We start from the raw sequence: 24,590 nt of genomic DNA on the forward strand, positions 1-24,590 counted from the left end.
CTCCACCCAACAAGAACACAATATACATCTTATCAAGCGCCCACAGAATGTATACCAAAAAAGACCACATCCTGAGCCATGACAAAAACTACAACAAACTTAAAAGAATTTAAATCATACAGAGTATGTTCGCTCTGGCCACAATGAAACCAAACTAGAAATCAGTAACAGAAAAATAACATGAAAATCTCATACGTGGAAACTAAAAAATCACACTTGTAAATAATACCTGGGTCAAAAAGGAAGTCTCAAGGGAAATCAAAAGATACACAGAACTGAATAAAAAGGAAAATACAATATATCAAAATTAGTGCAAAATAATTAAAGCAGTGCTAAAAAATAAATTTGTAGCACTAAATACATACATTGGAAAAGAGGAAAAGTTTCAAATCAACAATCTAAGCTTCCCCAACAAGAATCTAGGAAAAGGAGAGCAAAATAAACTAAAAGCAAGCAGAAGGAAGGAAATAATAAAGAGCAGAAATCAGTGACACTGAAAACAGAAAAACAAGAGAAAAATCAATGAAACAAAGCATTAGTTCTTTGAAAAATCAATAAAATTGAAAAACTTGTAGCATGACTCACAAAGAAAAAAAGAGTGAGAATACAAATTACCAATATCAGGAATCCTAGCAGGAATATCACCACAGACCTCGCAGACATGAAAAAGATAAGGGATTACTACCAACAACTCTACACACATAAATTTGACAACTTCAATGAAATGGACCACTTTCTCAAAAAACACAAACTACCACAATTCACTCAATATGAAATACAAGCATACCTCATTTTATTGTGCTTTGTTTATTGCGCTTCGCAGATATTGCATTTTTTTGCAAGACCTTCCCCCAGCAAAAAGATTATGACTCACTGAAGGTTCAAATGATGGTTAGCATTGTTTAGCAATAAAGTACTTTTTAATTAAGGTATGTACATCAGTTTTTTTAGACATAATGCTATTGCGTACTTAACAGACTATGGTAGAGTGTAAACACAACTTTTATATGCGATGGGAAACCAAAAAATTTGTGTGACTCACTTTATTGCAATATTCCCTTTATTGCGGTGGTATGGAAATGAACTCACAATATTTCCAAGGTATGCCTGTAGATAATTTGAATAGCCCTAATAACTATTAAGAAAATTGAATTCATAATTTAAAAACTCTCCAAAAAGAAACCTCCAGACTCCCTTTTCACTGGAGAATTTTATGAAACATTTAAAGAAAAATAAACACCAATTCTACATAATCTCTTCCAGAAAACAGACGAGGAGGAGACACTTCCCAACTTATTTATGAAGCTAGTGTTACCTTGATACCAAAACCAAATACAGTACAAAAAAAGAAAACTACAGACCAATACCCCTCAAACTACAGACCAATACCCCTCATGAATATTCCTTAAAAAAATATTACCAACATAATTCAGCAATATATAAGAGGAATTACATACCCTAACAAATGAGGTTTATTCCAGGAATGCCAGCCTGTCTCAATATTTAGAAATCAGTCAGTGTAATCCACCATATTAACAGGCTCAAGAAGAATTACATGATCATATTAACACAGAAAAAGCATTTGAGAAAATTTAACATCCATTCATGATAAAAACAGGAATAGAATGGAACTTCACTAACTTTCTAAAGAGCATCTACAAAAAACCTATAGCTAACATTATACTTAATGGTGAAAGACTGAATGCTTTCTCCCTAAGACTGAGAACAAGGTTAGGATATCCACTCTCACCACTCTTACTCAGCATAGTGCTGGAAGTTCTAGAGCATGCAATAAAGCAAGAAAAGGAAATAAAAGGCATACAGATGGGAAAGGAAAAAATAAAAACTGTCCCTCTTTGCAAATAACATGATTGTCTACTTAAAAACAAAATTCCAAGGAATCTACAAAAACACTCCTAGAATAATTGAGTTTAACAAGGTCACAGGATTCAAAATAAATATACAAATGTCAATTGTATTTCTATGCACACCAAAATTAAAAATACAATACCATATAGAATCACTTAAAAAATGAAATAGGTATAAATCTAAGAAAACATGTAAAGGACTTGTATATTGAAAACTACACAATGCTGATGAAAGAAATCAAAGATGATCAAAAAAAATGGAGAGACATACCTTGTTCATGGATTAGAAGACTCAACGTGGTAAAAATGTCTTTCAACAGGTGAATGGTTAAACAAACAGTAGTACATCCATACCATAGAATACTACACCACAATAAAAAGGGATGAATTATTGATACTCGCAACAACCTGTATGAATCTCCAGAGAATTATGCTAATGAAAAAAAGCCAATTCCCAAAAGATTACATACTATATTATTTCATTTAACATTCTTGAAATGACAGAAGTATAGCAATGAAGAACAGATTAGTGTTTGCCTGGGGTTAAGGTGGGGTAAGCAGGGATGGGAAGGAAATGAGTATGGCTATAATAGGACAAAATGAGGAATCCTTGTTGTGATGGAAATGTTCGGTATTTTGACTATATCAATGTCAATATCACAGCTGTGATATTATACTATAGTTTTTCTATAGTCAAACTTTCTATAGTCAAACTTTCCCAGCTATCTCCAGTCTTCCAAGCCATCCTATCTGTTGCCCCAGACATTATGGAGCAGAGATAAACCATCTCACACCCAAACTACTGACTCATAGACTTGTAAGCCTAATAACTGGTTGCTGATTTACACTGGGGATTGGCAAACTTTTTCCGTGAAGGGCCAGAGAGTAATTTTTTAGGCTTTGAGAGCCACACAGTCTCTGTCACGACTACTCAACTCTGGTATAGTAGCACAAAAGCGACCATAGACTATATATAAATGAATGAGCATGGCTGTTTTCCAAAAATTTTATTTATGGACATGCAAGTCTGAATTTCATATAATTTTCATGTGTCACAAAATATTCTTGAGTTTTTCCAAACTATAAAGTCCCTTCTTAGTTCAGGGGCTGTACAAAAACAGGTAGAAGGTTGGATTTCGCCCCATGGGCTGTAGTTTCCTGACCTTGGTTTACACCATTAGGTTTTGGGATAGTTTCTTATACAACAATGAATCTGGAATACACATTAAAGTACTCAGGGGTAAGAGAAAATAATTCTGAAACTTATTCTCAAACTGCTCCAAAAAGAAATAATACGTGTACAGAGAGAGAAAAAGAAAACAATGATAAAGCAAATGTGGGAAAATGTTAATATTTGATGAAGGTCAGTGAAGTCTATAGTGAGTTCTTTAATCCTCCATCCCCACCCCCATAACAAATGTTCATTAACATTTAGGTGTATTTTCTTTCAGCCTCAGTACCAAATTGTACATAATTGCTCCTTTCACCTTAGGTGAATACCAAAACAGCCCCACCAAGTCTTTTAACAAAACTATCCTTTCTATAGTGACACTTATTTAATCATTTCTTCTACTAGTCAACATTAATGCTAACAAATATACACATAAATGTTTAAACATTCATTTAAGCTTAAAAATAAAAGGTCTGTGTGTATATGTGTAGGAATATGAATGTTGGGGGTAGGAATGATAATTAATGATCCCTAAAAGCTCTGCAAACTAGAAATATTAATTTCCACTTTAGTTGCGAGTAATAGCAAGTTATTTACTTGTTGTAACAGCAAATTAGCAAAAAGTCCACACACAAACAGTTGGCAAAAGGTATCAGTTTTCATTTCTGTATCCGCTTTCTAACAGTGGCAGATACTACCCTAGTAAAGAACTCTAGGAAATGAAAACGTTTTAAAACCATAAAGAAAAAGTACATCACTACTTATTACGATAAGATGTGAGCTCAGTGTACACGGCAGCTGCTTATGCTACAACCGTAACACAGATTGTTGGGGGTGTTTTATTTCGTTTTGTTTTTGATTCAAACTTCCACCTCATACTGACCTTCCCACCAACCAACTCGCACGCATCAGGATCTACAATCTTCTGAGCTTCGTAACTACATAGAAACTAAAACAATAAATTATATAAAGCCAGTATGATTTTAATCTGTGAAAAATGAGTATTAAAAGCATTATTATCCCAAGAAAATGAAATATGCCAGTGTTTCCAATAAGTCACAATCAATGTAATTGATACTACAGCTACCGCCACACATCTTCTCATACCAAAAGCAGTATTTAAAACTTTGCCTTCTATAATGTGTAGATGTCTTCAAGTCTTTTAACTCTTTATTTAAAATTATTTATACCAAAACTGTAGCTATAAATTCAAATGTAAGTTTTTGAAAATTGAAGAATTTAACTAAAAGCTTTGCAAGTCCAGAGATTCCAAGAAATTAGCAGTTTCTGAATTAGAATAAGTTAAAGGAAAAGAATCTATCATTTTCTTCCAAGGAGGGGAGGGAACAACGTCATATCTCCTATCTCAAAACCCTTGAAAAGGCCGGACAATGGAGTCAGTGAGGTCTAGTTTTCTATCTCTGTCCTTTCCATACAATCTTTATAAGGCTTCTTCAATTCCTACTTTGATTTCTCCAAGCATGCTCACAGCAAGCCATGCTTTACCTTTTATCTTACAAATGTCTCTGAGTTTGGAGCCTCGCCAAACCTACTGCCAATCCTACTTCCTCTTCCTAAAGCACTGGGCTGTAAAAGTCACAACAATAGAATTTTTGAGAGCTGCAATTTAGCTTGGAGATCTCGTATGCAATCTTTTAATTTTACAGATGTGTTCAGCTGGACAGCAACAGAGCCAGACTAGAAACCAGGGCTCCTAAGTTAAATGTTCTTTCATTTAACTTGCTTATTAAGGAATAAGGTATTGTATTGCATGCTCCAGTTTGCCTCTGTCATTTTACTGAATCCTAAAATCTCAGACTTGGAAAGAATTTTAAAGATCATCTTGATAGTCTCAACACCTACTTAGCCTAGATGCAGGAATCCAGTCAATATTATGTTTGCCAAGCAGTTACCCAGCAGTACGGAAACCATTAGCTCCACCCAGATGCCCCATCTATCTTTAGGCAACCCTGACTGTTCTTCCCCATGTTGAGGGAAACCCGTCTCCCTTTAACTTCTATCCACTGATCTTAACTTCGCCTCTTGGTGCCAGGCAGAATATACCTATTTCCATTTCCAAGAACAGCCTTTCAGATACTTCCAACACCCACTCTATCTCGTGGAGTATTTTCTCTTCTCTTAAGCTAAATAGCCTCAACTCCTTAAACCTAACCTTGTGTAATTTTGACCCTTCCTAGTCACTTTCCTCCGAACACACTTCAACTTGCTTATAACCATCTGAAACTAGGATGCCCAGAAATGAAGATAATACTCCAAATGTGGTCTGACTAAAGAACCATTAACTCCCTTTCTTAGAGATCTCCATTAATGCAGCTTAAGAACACATTTGTTTTGCTTTGTTTTTTTGACAGCCACATCACATCAGACTCATAGTAAGCTTACCACTGACTAAAATCTTTTCCTTACACATTAAATCAAATCTCTTTCACTAGACACTTACACAGCAAGACTCTTTTAGACTCAAGTACACAGCTTTATATTTTTCTCATTCAAAGTAATCTTTTTAAATTCGGCCCATGATTCCAGCCAATTGAGATCTTTTGAGATCCTGGTTCTTGATTCACATATCTACTATCCTCATAGCTTCACCATGATCTGCAAATTTGAAATGCATGCCTTTTATACTGCATACAAGTAAAGTAATTGATAAAAATAAACAGAAGAGAGACAAGCACCACATCCTGTGGTAACGCTGTAGAAATGTCCCTTTGAACATAAAATAATAAATTATCCAGTTTCCAGCACATATTTTTTCCATCTTGACAGTATCACTATGTAGCTTAGCAAACCCTTTACTGAACTACAAATGTGGTATGTTTATCACATTTGCTTCATCTCTCAAAGGGGCAGATCTGTCAAAAAAATGAACTCAGATTAGCCTAACATGACCATACTCGTCTCTCTCATTATTAACTGCTTATAAACAAACCATGGTTTTTGTCATGTTTTTGAATCTTCCTAAGGCTCAACGTTAACTTGTTTAGTCCGCAGCTTGACGAAAAACAAACAAAAATTCCCCTTGCCCATCTCTAGGTTTTGTCTCTAGATCTCTCCTGACCCTACTGGTTCTTCAAAAAAATCACCAGTGGAAACATAAATTTTTCTTTTCCTTCCTTTGGGTTTCTGAATAAAAAAGCCTTAGTGGAGTGCTATTTCTTTTTATTTTTAAGCCTACGTTTCATATGCTTTCTATTACTTTTTCTCTGCTTATCAAATTACATTTTGAAGCTGTAAATTTTTGTAACCTCAGTCTAGTACCAACTTGGAACTGCACTGGTAATTTGCCTTGGAATCCAATTATTTTTTCAATGTTTCTCTAGCTTGTATTTTGAATAGGTTATCTTAATTCTGGGCGCTAATATTCAATATCTCAAAATCTGCTTGTTCATACAAGCAAATACCACATTTATTTGTTTTCAATAAAAATATCAATTTCATTGCTAACAATAAAAGTATAACAATAAAAGTATCACACACATTAAGAATGGATATCTCATGCTGGAATAACTGAATATCTTATGGGAAAAAATGAACCTCAATCTCTACCTCGCATCATATATAAATATTAACTTGAAATGGACCATAAACCTAAATGTAAATGCTAACTCTATAAGACTTCTAGAAAAAACAAAGGAGAAAATCTTCATGGCCTTGTAGTAGGCAAAGACTTCTTAGATAGGACACAAAAAAACACTAACTACGAGAGAAAATATTGATGAATTGGATTTTATCAAAATTCAACATTGTTCTTAAAAAATATTATGAACATGAAAAGGAAAGACAGAATTGGAGAAAATATTCATAATACTTTTATCAGCTATTGTTGGTATCTAGAATATGTGAAGAATTCTTAAAAATTAACAATAAGGCAAAACAACCCACTTTTTAAAAAATGGGTAAAAGATTTGAATAGACAGTTCAAAAACAAGATATATAAGCACATGAAAAGATACTCAACAGCATCAGTCAGCAGGAAAGAGCAAATACATACTTACCAAATGGCTAAAAGTTTGATTAAAAATTTTGATACATAAGTTTACGGACCATCTTAATAACAAGAGGCAAATTTCAAGGCTGAAAATTACATTTCCATTGACATTTCTAAGAAAACAAACTTGATTACATAAAGTTCAAGTCAGTATTAAGATAACATATTCATATCTAACAATTTGCTTAACATATCAAACGTGACCTAATTTATCTAGTCGTTTAAATATAATTAGGAGCATCATACGCAATTGGGAAAACTTGTAGCAAAAGAATTTTTTCTCCTTCTTACCTCTACAAATTAACTATTTAAGACCTTAATCATTTCTTTTAGTAAATACTAAAAAATTGAATAATTCAAATTTAAAGTTAAAATGCATTCTATCCCAATCAACGCATGACACATTTATTAAGTGCCTACTCTACATACTAGGTACATGCTTGATTATTAAAATCATTTTCTAAAAACTACAAAGGTAGGAAAAATATAATGCACACAAAAGCATCAAATATTGGAACTCAAATCCCATTGTGCTAAATATGTTAAAACTTCCCCCCAACAAATACAGTTACTGCCACATATTCTTCTTTCTTCTCCTTTGCAGCCCTCTCTCCCTGTATTTTTCATGATAGTTATTTCAATTATAGTAACAAAAGCCCTTTACTTTATTACTATAGGAAGGAGAAGGCACTCAAATTACAACATTGAAATTGTTTTGTGTGGAATGGAGGCTATATACAGTCTTTGGGACCCAATGAAACTTCTGTTACATTTATATCATAATCCAGTTTCTTTCAAACAAATTCGTCATCTCCAACATACTTGATACACCTGGAAAGTTAACATCTCAACAAATATTTTACATATTTGAATAATCAATGGCTTACTAAAGAGACAAGTTTATTTTTATGGAGATTGCTTCAGAGACTTCATTCCCAAATTTCATGTAGAAGGAGTCATTCCAAAATGCAGTAAGTTTCTGTGTGGAATAGGAAATTCAAGATCTTGTCCAAAATAGGCATATAACTTTGCCCACAAATCTAAACAATTTGACAAATTAGGGCTTGAACCACAATTTTAAGTTGAGGATCCTGAGTGGTAGAGAGGCTTATTATAGGATATCTAGCATAGAACCAGTAGTGATTACCTTATTTGCTTCAGTAAAGACGCTATTGAAGTTGTCTTGCCCTATTTCATATTGGTCAATTCCCTTCCCATTAAAAAGCACCGAGTTTCCACTCCTCTTAGACCATACATACAATTTCTGTCAAAAATCTCATAAAGAATCAGGAATAGGAATGTCACACCATAAACCCAATCTTACTACCAGAACAACATTCAAAGTCCATACATAATCAAAATTGAATAAATCTTTGAAGATTAAAAAAACGAGGAAAGATTGAGAAAATGTCACAGACAACTAAATACAACGTGGTATCCTGGATTGGATCCTGGAACAGAAAAAGGGCATTAAAGGAAAAACTAATGAAATCTGAATAAAGTCTGGAGTTTAGTTAATAGTAATTTACCAACGTTCATTTCTTAGTTTTGACAAATGAACCACAGAAATGTAGGATGATAACACTCAGGGAAACTGAGTGTTAACATTACATGTAAGACTGTGAAATACCACAGAAATGTAAGATGATAACATTCAGGGAAACTGAAGCTGAGTGAGGAGTATACAGAAAAGCTCTGTACTACCTTTCAACTTTTCTGTAAGTCTAAAATTAGTCTAACAACAACAAAAAACGCCACAAAAAACAGAATTAGAAAGAATTGTATGTAGAATAAAAGGCTTTTAAATCTGAAAACAAAAAAATAGAGCAGACATATCAATAGGAAAAAATAAGAGCTCCAGTCAGTAAATAGATAATAATGCACAGATGAGTTATAAAAGAGGAAAGGCAACTAGTTAACAAATAAAAGAAAAACATTAAATTTACAAACAAAAATAAAATTAAAACAAGGTGAAACCATTATTTTACATAGCAAATTAGCAACTTAAAAAATTATATTATTGGTAAAAGTATGGTGAGTTGGCACAGCCACACATTGCTGACCATACAGACTGACCATACGGAATATTAAGATAATTTTTATAAAGCAGTTTGGCACAATATGTCACAAGCCAAAAAACAGACTTAGTAATCCAACTTTGGGAAAATAAACTAAGGAAACAATCTGAAACATAAAAAACTTTTATACAAAATATGCTCACTAAAGCATTCCTGACATTTAATTTTTACTGATACAACCTATAAGACATCCACCATAGGAAAATAGTTAATTATGCCACATTTACTTGATAGGCAGTTATTAACAATGACATTCACAAAGTTCATAATAAACGTGAGGAATTCAGATTCAGAACTGTATAAACAAGGTATCATAACTAGGTAAAATAAATGAAGAAAAATTATTCTGTAAAAGAGACTGGAAGAAAGTACACCTAAAACATGAATAATAGTTATCTCTGGGTAATGGGATTATGGGTAATATGTTCTTATTTTTTCTATATTTTATGATTTTTATTATAAATAAGTTGCTTTTATAATGGGGAAAATTATATTTTGAAGAAATCAAAGTACAGGAAGCATAATTTAATATATCATGTATTTGGATGATTTTAATTAAAAGATAATTATCATAAAACATTTTGGTACATACTAAAAAGTCACTAAAATTATTTAAAGATATATGTAATCATTATTGAACTTTCTATAAAACATTCTGGTACTCCTCAAAAACTATCAATGTGCATTTGGGTTCATATTAGAAATAAGGTCGTACCCTCAATGAGTTTACAATCTATTGGGAACCAAGATTAAGTTACAAGAACAAGAAAAAAGAACAACAAAAGAAGTTAAATATTGAAATACTACGAGCAAAGTGGCTGAGTATGGACTCTACAATCAGATAGATCTAAGTTGAATCCTGATTCCAATAATTGTGTGACCTTGGGCAAGTCTCAACCTCTCTAAGCCCAGTTGCCCTTGTCTGTTACCTGGAGGTAATAATAGTACCAACTTTCCAGAATTACTGGGAGCAATAAATGAAATATTCAAGCAAAACACTTGGCAAAATGTCTGGCACAAAATCAGTATGTAAACGTTAACTATTATTTTTTTTAACTATTCATGGTGTTATTATTGACTATCAGTGTTATAGATGGTTAGAGAAAGGAAAGGAGATTAATAACAGCAAGAATTAAGGGAGGCTTTACAAAGGAGGTAAGAATTCAGATAATCCTTGAAGGAAGAGCAGAACTGGATAAGAGATGCAGAGCAATACTTAAAAATTAAGAGATCTGAATAAGTAGGGCATGTTTATAGAAGAGTGAAGTGAACTATCCAACTTACAGCAGAAGAGACAAAGAAATACTCCCTACAGAAAGAAGTGAAATAAAATTTTTTAAAAAATAAAAATAAAAGATTCTCTATTAGTAGTATTTGTATCATTCATCAATATAGATTTATCTTCAGGGGAAAAAATTTAAAGTACAAGTTAAATTACAGTATCTCAAACAATACTATATAAAAACCACTTTAACAAAACAGTAATTGACACTGTAATATTTAACAACGAAAGTCTAGCCAAGAAAAAAAAAGTATTTAAAACAACTAGTAGATATTAAATAAATATCATGTGCATTGGAAGAAAAAGAGGTAAAATAAAAAAAAAAACTAGAAATATTTTTGCACATACTAAGAAATCATAAGTATGAGAAAAATAAAATAAAGATCCTATTTAAGAAGGATGTACAAATAAAATTTCCTTAAATGTTTATGCATATAACTTTATGATTCTAACTGTTCCTGCCTGTTACATATATGTTGCAAAACAATTCAATAAACTTAAAAGGAAAAAAAAGCAAACAAACAAGGAAAGCAGAAAAAGTGGAAGACAAAAAAGAAACAAAGAATAGGGCAAAGAATAAAAAATGATAACAAATACTGTAGATATTAATCCAATTATATCAACAGTCACTTTAACATCAATGGTCTAAATAAACTAAAAGACTATCAGAATAGATTAAAAAAACCAGACCCAACTAAACTTGGGTCTACAACTAAATGTTGTCTACAATAAACCAACTTTTAATATAAAGACACAGCTTGATTAAAAGTGAAGGGATGGAAAAGATATGCCATGCTAACACTAATCAAAAAAAAGCTGGAGTAGCTATAGTAACTTCAGACAAAGCAGACTTTACATCAAGGAACATTATCAGAGATAAAGAAGGGCATTACACAATGATAAAGGAGTCAATTCTCCAAGAAGACATAACACTCCCTAATGTGTATGAGCCTAACAACAGAGCATCAAAACATATGAGGCGAAAACTGATACAACTGCATAGAGAAATAGATGAATTCACTATTATAGCTAGAGACTTCCACACGCCTCTATCAAGAATTGATAGATCCAGCTGGCAAAACATCAGTAGGACATCAACTAACTGGATCTATAGAAAATTCATCCAACAACAGCAGAGTACACATTCTTCTCAAGCTCACACATAGCATTCACCAAGACAGACCACATTCTGTGCCATAAGACACATCTTAAACTTAAAGAACTGAAATCATACAAAGTTTACTCTCATGCACAATGGAATTAAACTAGAAATCACTAGAAATCACTAACAGAAAGATAGCTGGAAAACTCCAAAATACTTGGAGATTAAACAAGGCACTTCTAAGCAACACATGGGTCTAAGGAGTCTCAAGAGAAATTTTAAAATATTTGAACAAATAAAACTGAAAATACAACTTACCAAAAGTTTAGGAATCCAGCAAAGCAGCGCTTAGAAGGATATTTGTAGCACTGAATGCATATGTTAGAAAAGAAGAAAGATCTAAAATCAATAATCTAAGCTTCTAATTTAGGAAATCAGAGAAGAGCAAATTAAATTCAAAGTAAGCAAAAGGAAAAAAATAATAAAAATTAGAGTAGAAAAAGGCAATGAAATTGAAAACAAAATCAATCAAAACCAAAAGATCATTTCTTTCATTGAAAAGAAAGATCTTTCACTGAAAAGATCAATGAAATTGATAAATTTCTAGCCAGGTTAACAAGAAAAAAAGAGAAAACACAAATTACTAACATCAGAAATGAAAGTGGGGCCATCATTACCTTCTCTGTGGACATTAAAAATGTCATAGGGCCAGCCCCGGGCTTGGCAGTTGGGTGCGGGCGCTCCGCTACTGGCGGCCCAAGTTCGGATCCAGACGCGCACTGACGCACCGCTTCTCCAGCTACGCTGAGGCCGCGTCCCACATACAGCAACTAGAAGGATGTGCAGCTATGACATACAACTATCTACTGGGGCTTTAGGGGAAAAAAAAAAAAGGAGGAGGATTGGCAATAGATGTTAGCTCAGAGCCGGTCTTCCTCAGCAAAAAGAGGAGGATTAGCACGGATGTTAGCTCAGGGCTGATCTTCCTCACACACACACAAAAAGATCATAAAAGAATATTATGAACAACTCTATGCCCACAAATTTGATAATCTAGATGAAATGGACCAAATTCCTTAAAAGACACAATCTACCAAACCCCCTACAATGAAAAATAGATAATCTGAATAGTACTATATCTATCAAAGAAATTGAATTAATAATTTAGCCTTCTAAGACAGAAAGCACCAGGCCCAGATGGGTTTGCAGGTAAATTCTACCAAACATTTAATGAAGAAATTATAATAATTCTCTAGAAAATCTCTTCCAGAAAATAGAGGCAGACAGAATACTTCCTAACTCATTCTATGAGGCCAGCATTACCCTAATACTCAAACCAGACAAAGACATTACAAGAAAGGAAAACTACAAACCAATCTCTCTCATTAACAAAGACACAAAAATCCTCAAGAAAATATTCCTAATTCAAATCCAACAATCATTCACGATAAAAACTCTCAGCCAACGAGAAATAGAGGGGAACTTCCTCAACTTAGTAAAGAATATCTACAAAAAACCTACAGCTAACACCATACTTAATGGTGAGAAACTAGATGCTCTCCCACTAAGATCAGGAACAAGGCAAGGACGTCTGCTCTCACCACTTGTATTCAAATCATATTGAAGTCCTAGTTAATGCGGTAAGATAAGAAAGGGAAATAAAAGGTATACAAGTTAGGAAGAAAGAAATAAAACTGTCTTTATTTACGCATGACAAGATTGCCTACACAGAAAATCCCAAAGAATCAACAGAAGAATCCTGAAACAAATAAACAATCATAGCAAGATCTCAGGATACAAAGTTACTACACAAAAGTAAATTGCTTAATTATTTACCAGCAATGAATAATTGGAATTTGAAACACAATACCATTTACATTAGCACTAAAAAATGAAATACTTATAAATCTAACAAAATATATATATATACACAAGATCTACCTGAGGAATACTACAAAACTCTTATAAAAAGAAATCAAAGAAGATCTAGATAAATGGAAAGATTCTCTGTACATAGATAAGACTCCTCAATACTGCCACGATATCAGTTCTTCTCAACTTGATCTACAGGTTCAATGCAATCCCTATCAAAATTTAAGCAAGTTATTTTGTAGATATTGACAAACTGATTCTAAAGTTTATATGGAGAGGCAAAGGACTCCGAACAGCCAACACAATATTGAAGGGGAAGAACAAAGTCGGAAGACTGACAACACCCAACTTCAGGACTCATAAAGCTACAGTAATCAAGACAGGGTAGTACTGGTGAAAGAATACAGATAGATCAACGGAACAGAATAAAGAGCCCAGAAAGAGATCCACACAAATATAGTCAACTTATCTTCGACAAAGAAACAAAGGTAATTCAATGGAGAAAGGACAGTTTTTTCAACAAACTGTGCTGGCATGAAGGGTATAGACCAGACTTTTACACCTTTCACAACACCAAATGCATGATACCTGAAAAAAAAATTGATAAGTTGGACTTCATTAAAATTAAAAACTTATGCTCTGTGAAAGACACTATTAAAGAGAATAAAAAGACAAGCCACAGATTGGGAGAAAATATTTGCAAAACAGGTATCTGATAAACGACTGGTATCCTAAATATACAAAGAACTCTTAAAACTCAACAATAAGAAAACAAGCTGATTTTTAAAATGGGCAAAGGATCCGAACACCTCATCAAAGAAGATATACCGATGGCAAATAGGCATACGAAAAGATGCTCAAAATCATATGTCACTATGGAATTACAAATTAAAACAACGAGACACTACTACATAACTATTAGAATGTTGAAAATTCAAAGTACTGACACCAAACCCAGGTGAGGATGTGGAGCAAAAAGAGCTCTCATTCATTGCTGGTGGAAATGCAAAATGGTACAGGCACTTTGGAAGACAGTTTAGCAGTTTCTTACAAAACTAATCATACTCTTACCATATGATACAGAAATTGTGCTCCTTGATATTTACCCAAATGAGTTGAAAACTTATGCTCCATACAAAACCTGTACACAAACGTTTATAGCAGCTTTATGCATAATTACCAAAACTTGGAAGCAACCAAGATGTCTCTCTATAGACGAATGGTTAAACTTACTGTGGTACCTCCACACAATGGAATATTACTCAGTGCTAAAAAGAAATTAGCTATCAAGCCACAAAAAGATATGGAGGAACTTTCACTACACATTGCTAAGTGAAAGAACCCAATCTGAAAAGGCTACATATTTTATGAGTCCAAGTACATGACATTCTGGAAAAGGCAAAACTATGGAGACAGTAAAAAGATCAATGGTTGTTGCCAGGGCTTCAGAAACAGGAAGAAAGAAATAAATAGGTGGAGTACAAGGGATTTTTAGGGTAGTGAAACTATTCTGTATGATACTGTAACAGTAGACTCATGTCATTATACATTTGTCAAAACCCATAGGTGCGCAACACAAAGAGTGAACCCTATGGACTTTAGGTAATCATAATGTATTATTACTGGATGAGGATGCTCTCTACGAAATGATATGGAATGATTTCCAGGATATATTGTTAGGTGAAAAGCAAAGTGAAAGTACAAATAGTATTTTCTTACCCCTTTTGTGTAAGAAAGAAGAAATAAGGAAAAAAGTACATTTGTGCAAAAAGCAACATAGGAAAAACATACCCAGACTCAACAAATGGTGCTAGACAACTGGATATTCACATGCAAAAGGATGAAGTTGGACTCCTCCTTTATACCACACACAAAAATTAACTCAAAATAGATTCTCAGATACAACATAAAAGCACAAGTAACAAAATAAAAAATAGATAAATCAGACTTCATATAATTTAAAACCTTTTGTGCATGAAAAACACCATCAAGTGAAAAGACAACTCACTGAACAAGAGAAAATATTTGCAATCACATATCTGATAAGTGTTTTATATCTAAAATACAGCCACGTGTCACTTAACAACAAGGATACATTCAGAGAAAAATGTCGTTAGGCAATTTCATTGTTGTGTTAACATCACAGAGTGTACTTACACAAACCTAGATGGTACAGTGTACTACACACCTAGGCTCTATGGTATAGCCTATTGTTCCTAGGCTACAAACCTTTACAGCATGTTATTGTACTGAATACTGTAGGTAATTGTAACACAATGGTAAGCAGTCTATGTATCTAAACATAGAAAAGGTACAGTAAAAATACAGTATAAAAGATGAAAAATGGTACACCTGTAGAGGGCACTTACCATGCATGGAGCTCGCAGGACTGGAGGTTGCTCTGGGTGAGTCAGTGAGTGAGTGGTGAGTGAATGTGAAGGCCTAGGATATTACTGTACGCTACTGTAGACTTTATAAACACTGTACACTTAGGCTACACTAAATTTATTTAAAAAAATTTTCTTCAATAATAAATTAACTTTAGCTTCCTGTAACCTTTTTACTTTATAAACTTTTCAATCTTTTTTAACTTTTTGACTCTTTTGTAATAACACTTAGCTTAAAACACAAACACACTGTATAGCTGTACAAAAATATTTTCTTTCTTTATATCCTTATCCTATAAGCTTTTTTATTTTTAAAATTACTTATTTATTTGTATTAATTTTTAAACTTTTTCTTAAAAACTAAGACTCAAACACACATATTAGCCTAGGCCTACACAGGGTCAGGATCATCAACATCACTGTCTTGCACTTGCACATCTTGTCCCACTGGAAAGTCGTCAGGGGCAATAACACATATGGAGCTATCATCTCCTATGATAACAATGCCTTCTTTTAGAATATCTCCTGAAGGACTTGCCTGAGGCTTTTCTTGAGGAGGTGTCACTCTTTTCAGAAATATGTCCACGGTGGTTTGCTTGGTTTGCATCGTTTTTTTCATCACAGAATTACTTATAAGCAGACAATGCAACCATGAATATTTTTCTCTCTTAATGAAACTCTTTCAGTGTTGGGGTCCATGTTTTCAAACTTTTTAAGGAGCTTGAGGTCTGCAAAAGCTTCTGCTAAATCCTTCACTGTGAATTTTCTTGGGGGTTCTTCTTTTTCTTCTGTAGTTTCCTTTTCTCTTGCCTCTTCTTCAGCTATGTTGCCCTGTTCCAGTTCCAACAACTCCTCATTAGTTAATTCCTCAGAAACCACCTTTAGGAGCTCCTCAATGTCATCTTCATCCACACTCAGGTTAAAGTTGTTTGCCATCTCAACCACAGCCTTATTGATTTTTGCAACCTCCTCATCATTCGTAAATTCTTTGAAGTCATGGACAAACCTCTTGAGTGTCTTCTTCCAGATGCCATTCATACACTCATTGGTGACATCACCCCAAGCCCAAGCAAGGTTCTTGATGTGGTCAAAATGCAGTCTTGATGCAGTCTGTAAATCTTTCCAGAATTACATCAGCGTCTTCTCAGTATCTTCCTCAGTTGCAGCAATAGCCTGGGAAAAGGTCCTCCTCAGGTAGTAGGCCTTAAAAGCTACTATAAATCCTTGATCCATTGGTTGGATCAAAGGGGTGGTGTTTGGAGGGAGAAACACACCTTTGATATTGGGACGAAGATCACCAATAAAAGGAGAATGTCTGGGAGCATTATCAACAATAAGCAAAATCTTCAAAGGTATGTTATTCTCCAAACAGTACTTCCCCATTTTGCTGGAACAGCAATTCAGGAGGGCAACTTAGAAGAGGAGCTGGGTCATTCATGACATCTTTTTTTTTTTTTTTTTGAGGACGATTGGTCCTGAGCTAACATTTGTTGCCAATCTTCCTCTTTTCTTCTTTTTTCTCCCCGAAGTCCCCAGTACATAGTTGTATATCCTAGTTGCAGGTCCTTCTAGTTCTTTTACGTGGGACGCCACCTCAGCATGGCTTGATGAGCGAGGAGTAGGTCTATGCCCAGGATCCAAACCTGTGAACCCCCGGCCGCCGAAGCAGAAGGCGTAAACTTAACTGCTGCCACCACCAGGCTGGCCCCCATCCATGACTTCTTATTGTTCCTGGAACACACTGGTAGTGTGTGCTTACTGACATGCTTGAAGGCCCTGGGGTTCTCACTGTGCCAGATCACAAAGGGCTTCAATTTGTAGCCTGCAACACTGCCCTCAAGCAAGACTGTTACCCTATCCTTAAAAGCCTTGAAACCTGGCGTTGACTTGGCCTCTTTATAAATGAAAGTCCTTTCAGGCATCCATTTCCAGAATAGGGAGGTTTCATTCATATTGAATATTTGCTCTGGCAAGTAATTTTCTTCCACAATCAGCTTTTCTAGAGTTTCAAAAAATTCTTCAGCTGCCCTCACATCAGCACTCACACACTCACCACTCACTTGCACATTATGAAATGGATAAGGATTCTTGAATTTTACCACCCAGAGCTAGCAGTAAATTCAACATCGTAGTTAGATCCAGCCTTTTCTTTCAACATCACAAACAAACTTTTTGCTTTGGCCATGACGGTCATGGTACTGAGAAGGATACACTTCTGGTCTTCAATCCAGGTCATTAGAAGTTTCTCCATGTCTGATATAGGCCCTTCTCAAATTTTTTTTAGTCTCATTGCCTTCAATGAAGTAGACCCTTTAACAGCTTCCATCACTTTGTTAGTTCAAGATGGTACCTATGGTGGAATGGGACATGCCTGACTAGCGAGCAATAACCATCACTGATTTTCCACCTTTATAGTCCTTAATGACTCTTAATTTCGTTTCCAGGTCAGTCACTCAATGTGGCCTCTTACTGTCAACATTTGCAGTGGATTTTGTACCCTTAGGGGCCATGATGAACTAAACAACACAAGATTAAATAAAGCACAAGAGAAAATGATGCAATCAAGAGATGCGGTAAACACAAGACGTATGAGGCTACTGCCAGCATAACACAGCATACTGTTTTACAGTTAACTTTCTTTTTTCTTTATTGTGAAATTTTTGTTGTACATTCTTGTTTGGCAGTCACCATATAAATGCATCCCTTCACCCCTTGTGCCCACCCCTTACCCCCCTTGCCCCTGGTAACCACCGAACAGTTCTCTCTGTAAACTTTTTTTATAAGTAGAAAAAGTACACTCTAAAATAACGATAAAAGATATAGTACAGTAAATACATAAACCAGTAACATAGTTCTTTACTATCATTAGCAAGTATTATGTACCGTATATAATGGTATGTGCTATACTTTTATACAACTGGCAGTGCAGCAGGTTTGTTTACACCAGCATCACCACAAAGACGTGAGTAATCCATTGCACTATGATGTTACCATGGCTGTGACATCACTAGGCGATAGACATTTTTTAGCTCCATTATAATCTTATGAGACCACCATCCTATATGCAGTCTGCTGTTAACTGAAACGTTGTTATGCAGCACATGACTGTATAGAAAAAATTCTCATGATGCAATGCTAAATAGATAAATAACCCAATTAAAAATGGACGAAGGATCAGAATACACATTTCTCAAAATATATATATATAAATGGCCAATAAACACATGAAAAGATAGTGGCCAAACATCATCCAGCAAATAGGGAAATGCAAATCAAAACCACAATGAGGGGCGGGCCCGTGGTGGAGCGGTTAAGTGCGCGTGCTCCGCTTCGGCGGCCCGGGGTTCACAGGTTCAGATCCCAAGCAGGCACCAACGCACTGCTTGTCAAGCCATGCTGTGGCGGCATCCCATATAAAGTAGAGGAAGATGGGTACAGATGTTAGCCCGGGGCCAATCTTCCTCAGCAAAAAAGGGGAGCATTGGCATTGGATGTTAGCTCAGGGCTGATCTTCCTCACATACACACAAAAAAATAACCACAATGATATACCACTTTACACCCACTAGGATGGCTAAAATAAGAGAATAAGATGTGTTGGTGAGGATGTGGAGATACTGGAATCCTCATACCGTGGTGGTGGGAATATAAAATGATATAGCCACTTTGGAGAATGGTTTGGCAGCTCCTCAAAAAATTAAGCAAAATTACCACATGACCCAGCAGTTCCACTTCTAGGTATACGCCCAAGACAGAAATGTTCATTATCAACATTACTCATAACAGCCAAAAAAGTAAAAACAACCCAAACACCCATTTAGGATAAATAAAATGCAGTACATTCACACAATAGAATATTATGCAGCCATACAAAGGAATGAAGCACTGATACACGCTACACATGGATGAACCTTGAAACCATTATGTTAAGTGAAAGAAACCATTCAGAAAAGTACATATAGTATGATTCCATTTATATGAAACATCTGGAATAGGCAAATCTAGTTGATTAGTGGTTGCCTAGAGTTCCAGAGGAATAGGGAGTGACTGATAATGAGTATGGGTTTCTTTTGGGGGTGATGAAAATGTTCTGAAATTAGATGGTGATGATGGTTGCACAACTCTAGGAATACACTAAAAACCACTGAGGTGAATACTTTAAAAGAGTGAATTGTATAATACATGAATTATATCTCAATAAATCTGTTTTAAAAAAGTAAGAAGAAACCCAGAATAATGAAACTAGTTACATTTAGGGTTGGGTGAAACATGGGGGAAAAGAGAGGGAGGCGGGAAAAGGATAGATGGGATGGAGGAGATAGACTTTTTTAAAATAGTTCTCACTTGGGGAACCACATTAAAATTTCATGAATTAAAAGTTAATTAATTCAACAAGGATGGGGGGATTTTCTAAATTGAAATACAAATAAAAACAAATGAACCCATCTGTATTTTGAATTAAGACATAACCACACTGAATGCTAAAACTAGTGGATAAAAGTTTAATAAGGAATAGGATATTTACATACACATACAAACACTGATATGATGCAGCAAGTACACAGCATCACTTTGGTAGTCCTGCCAAAATTCATAATCTGAACCTAATCATGAGGAAACAACAGAAAATCCAAATTGAGGGACATTCTTCAAAAGTGTCAAGGTCATGAAAAACAAAGAATGACTGAAGAAATCTATCGGATTAAAGAAGAGTAAAGAGACGTGACAACTAAACGTAACATATAACCCTGGATTGGATTCTGATCTAGAAAGAAAACATTCTTCTTTTGCTATAAACAGAATCATTGGGATAATTGGAGAAATTTGAATTAGGTCTATAGACTAAGTAACAGTATTGTACCAATCTTAATTTCCTGATTTGATAAACTGAACTGTGGTTATGTAAGAAAATGTTCTTGTTTTTAGGAAATGTCACTGGGGGAATTTGGGTGAAAGGTATATGGGTATTCTTTCTACTACTTTTGCAACTTTTCCATAAGTCTGCAATTATATTTTTTACAGTTCTTTTTTAAAAAAAGATATAATGTTGCAACAATATATCTCCTGTCAGAACCTTAGTACCAAAGACAGTAATGATATCAAAAGGTTATTTTATAAATATCTGTAAGTCCAAACTGATATAAATACATAACTGAATAAATAAATGAGACAGAAAGGTCAAATCTTTCTTAACAGAAGAATTCCAAATAATTATGTAGGGAGTATAAGGGAAATAGAAAATCATCATTAAAACACAGTAATAATTGCTGCAGGCAAAATCTACTAATGAATTTAAAATTAGTGGTTGAAACTTTAAAGAGAAACAGGATATTTACATATCCTCAAAGTATCTCCCCTCCAAAATCTATTAATTTTGTGGTGGTTTTAATACATGTCTGCAAATTCTTTGATACTCCTCCTTCCAGGAAATGGAACCTAATTCCTCTTCCTATGAGTGTATATTGGACTTAGTGACTGATTGCTATTGAACAGAGTATGAAAAGGGAAAAACAGTAACTTACAGTGGAGAAATCTGGCAGATTCCACCTCAACCAAGTGATCAAGGTGAACATCACCAGTAATAAGTCTTGTGTGCTATCATGTGCCCTCTGAAATGATATAATGAGGATACTTCACCTCTTTGGTATCTTCTCAAAATCCATAACCCCAGTCTAACCATTAGAAAAACATCAAACCCAATTTGAGGGACATTCTACAAAATACCTAATCAGCACTCTTCAAAACTATCAAGGCCATGAAAAACAAGGAAAGATTGATAAACCGTCATAGATTGGAGAAGACGAAGGAGATGTGACAACTAAATGTAATGTGGTATCCTGGATTGTATCCTCAAACAGAAAACAGATATTAATAGAAAAACTGGTGAAATCCAAATAAGTCTGTAGTTTGGTCTAACAGTATTGTATTAATGTTAATCTGTTAGTTTTCATAAACGGCCATGATAAATTTATTTACCCTAATTTTACCCAAAGGAAGCTGGGTAAAGAGTATGTAGGAACTCTTTATACTATCTTTGCAACTCTTCTGTAAACCTAAAATAATTTCAATAAAAAGTTTTAAAAATAAATGAATTAATCAACTTTTAAAAGATTATTTTATAAATTAGAGTACTCTTCAAATTAAAGCTGAACCATTAAATTCAATTTCTAAGCCCACTTATTCCATGAATAAACTCAGTTTCAATTAAGTTACTTTGAGATAGAGTATTACTACATGCTTTTTTTTTGCATTTAATGATTTTTGGAGGGGGATGAAGAATGAAAGATAACATTTAAGGGAAACTATTTGCATGTGGTAAACAAGATTTTGGAAGCTTAAGGGAAATGGCTGAAAGAAGACTAGTAAAAGAATAAGAATAGATGTAAAAGATTAAAATTACCATACTAACAGTATCCTATAAATGAAGGGGAATCTGGAAGGTTCATTTTAGAAGGATAACTATGGCAATAATATAGACAAAGGACCAGAAGGGGCTAGGAAAGTGTAAAGGGCTATCACAAAGGTTCTCAAACTTTCTGGGTTTACAAGACCCTTAATGTCCCAGTAACTTTTTCATAGGCCAAAAGAAATACCTAACCATTCTGTTTATTAAGTAGTAACTTAAGAAGGATGTATGCCCTAACAACTTAGCACCTGTGTTGGGTACTGCACAACCTCTCAAACTTTAAAACCAAATTAGACACTGCCTTCCTCTTCTCCTGTTCCATATATTTTCACAGGGTACTTTCTTTTTGTCACAGCAACTGCCAAAAACTCAGCTTTGTAAAAATATGGTATCATTGAAAAGAATGTAGCAATCTAATTTTCAAAATGAACTACCTCAAGCTACTAGTTTGTGTGGTTTCCAACAGATGTTGCTGTATTTCCCTCAAAATTTTTAAGCATTTCTTGTCATACCTGTGAGTTCTCTACAGTGTCTTCTGGGCTCCTTGGTGCACAGTTTGGGAACCATGGGCCTTGGCAAAGGATCACAAAGTATGCCACCAAGGCAGTGGCAATAGAAAAACTGGAATGAGAATTAAGGCAGGGGCTGGCCCCGTGGCTTAGCGGTCAAGTGCGCGCCCTCTGCTGCTGGCGGCCTGGGTTCGGATCCCGGGCATGCACGGACGCACCGCTTCTCCAGCCATGCTGAGGCCTAGTCCCACATACAGCAACTGGAAGGATGTGCAGCTATGACATACAAGTAACTACTGGGGCTTTGGGGGGATAAATAAATAAATAAAATTTTCAAAAAAAAAAAAAAAAAGAATTAAGGCATACTTCAGAGGAAAAAAAATCAGCAGATCCAGGGATGTTGCCCGGAAGTATAACAACAGTGAAAGTACTTGAGAAGTTTCAAAACCTTTTTTTAAAAAAACATATTCTATTTCTTTAGCTATCCTCCAACAGCCCTTGCTTCTGTGGAAGAGAACACACTAGTCTTTTTTTTAAATGAATGAATGAACCTGTTCAAATGTTTATATTAATTTGACAGCTTTATAGGTGGCATAGCTAAAGTACATTGCTCTCACTTTTAACACACACACATACACACACATGCATTACAAAACAGCTGAACCAAAGGAAGAAAACTCAATTCAAATTTTCAACTTAGTAACATTTCTGGAGTACTAATAGGAATTATCATCTAGCATCTGCCAAAGCTTTACTTCAGACAGATACCTAAGAAAGAATCAAATGTGGTAGCTCTAAAACCTGGCTTAATGTTCTTAAGCAATTGAGGAACTTCTAAAATGACATATTTGCCAGCATCACTCCAGACCTACAGAATCAGGACTTTCTAATGGGCATGAAAATCTCCATATTTGCAAAGCTCCCCAGTGATTCTTAAATCAGCCAGATGGAAAGGAAATGGCTAAAACAGCACTGTCCAATAAAACTTTTTGTGATGATGGAAATGTTCCATATTTGCACTGTCCAATGTGTTAGCCCCTAGTCACATGCGGCTACTGAATACTTGAAGTGTGGCTAATGTGACTGAGCAACTGAATTTTTAATTTAATTTAATTTAAATTTAGATGTAAATAGCCATATGTGGTTAGCTGCTTCTGTATTGGACAGCACAGAACTCGATGATTTATGTTAAATATTCATTCTTCTAAATTTTCCAAGTTGTACCCTTGATCTAAATTAGATAATCAGAAAACTAGGTTCCTCAATCATCTCTCTCATTAAGGGTCTTTATAAAGGGTCCACACAAACATTACCCAATTTAACAGTCTGAGTCTTTTGTAGTTGGAGACTTTATCCAATGTCACACGTTTCTCTCAAAAAATCCTCTTTGAACTAAGTTCTAAGAAAAGTCTCTGCAAATCAATTTGGATATTTTCTTTACCCAGAAGGAATATTATGTGAGCCAATGTGCTTCCCTTTTTGCCTCAGCTGCCAGTAAACTCAGAACCAAGTCCAGCGTCCAACGGTAACTCCTTTTAAGTGCCTAGATAGATGTACTCTCTGCTCCTCTAAGACTATCTCTGTTTTATTTATATCCCTAAATTAGTCAACACAGTGTTATTTTAAATTCTTAAGCTGACAGACTCTTTTGGACATAGGCAGAGTATCAGCTTTTAAAGTGATAACTTCTTTGCATTAAAGTCAATCTTTTTTTATTGTTATTGAGGTATTAAAGTCAATTTTTTAAAGAGTTTTTTTAATTTAAAAAGTATTTTTAAAACAACAAACTGGGATTAATAACACCAGGAAATTTTTTAATAGAAAGAAAATCTTTAGGTGCCTATTAGCATAACTACCTAAAAATATCACTATAACAGCAATAAAGACAGACACATACTGACATCCTG

The 24,590-nt window shown here is 34.6% G+C and overlaps 1 protein-coding gene across 5 annotated transcripts in view; it reads right to left on the reverse strand.

Annotated features, from left to right (window-relative positions):
• Window positions 1–24,590, reverse strand: part of EHBP1 (EH domain binding protein 1) — a 345,468-nt gene that overhangs the window by 309,251 nt on the left and 11,627 nt on the right. The gene's annotated exons all lie outside the window — the stretch shown is intronic.

This window comes from Ceratotherium simum, chromosome 11 (genome assembly GCF_057802395.1).
Source record: "Ceratotherium simum simum isolate JZ-2026a chromosome 11, ASM5780239v1, whole genome shotgun sequence".
Classification (NCBI taxonomy): domain Eukaryota; kingdom Metazoa; phylum Chordata; class Mammalia; order Perissodactyla; family Rhinocerotidae; genus Ceratotherium; species Ceratotherium simum.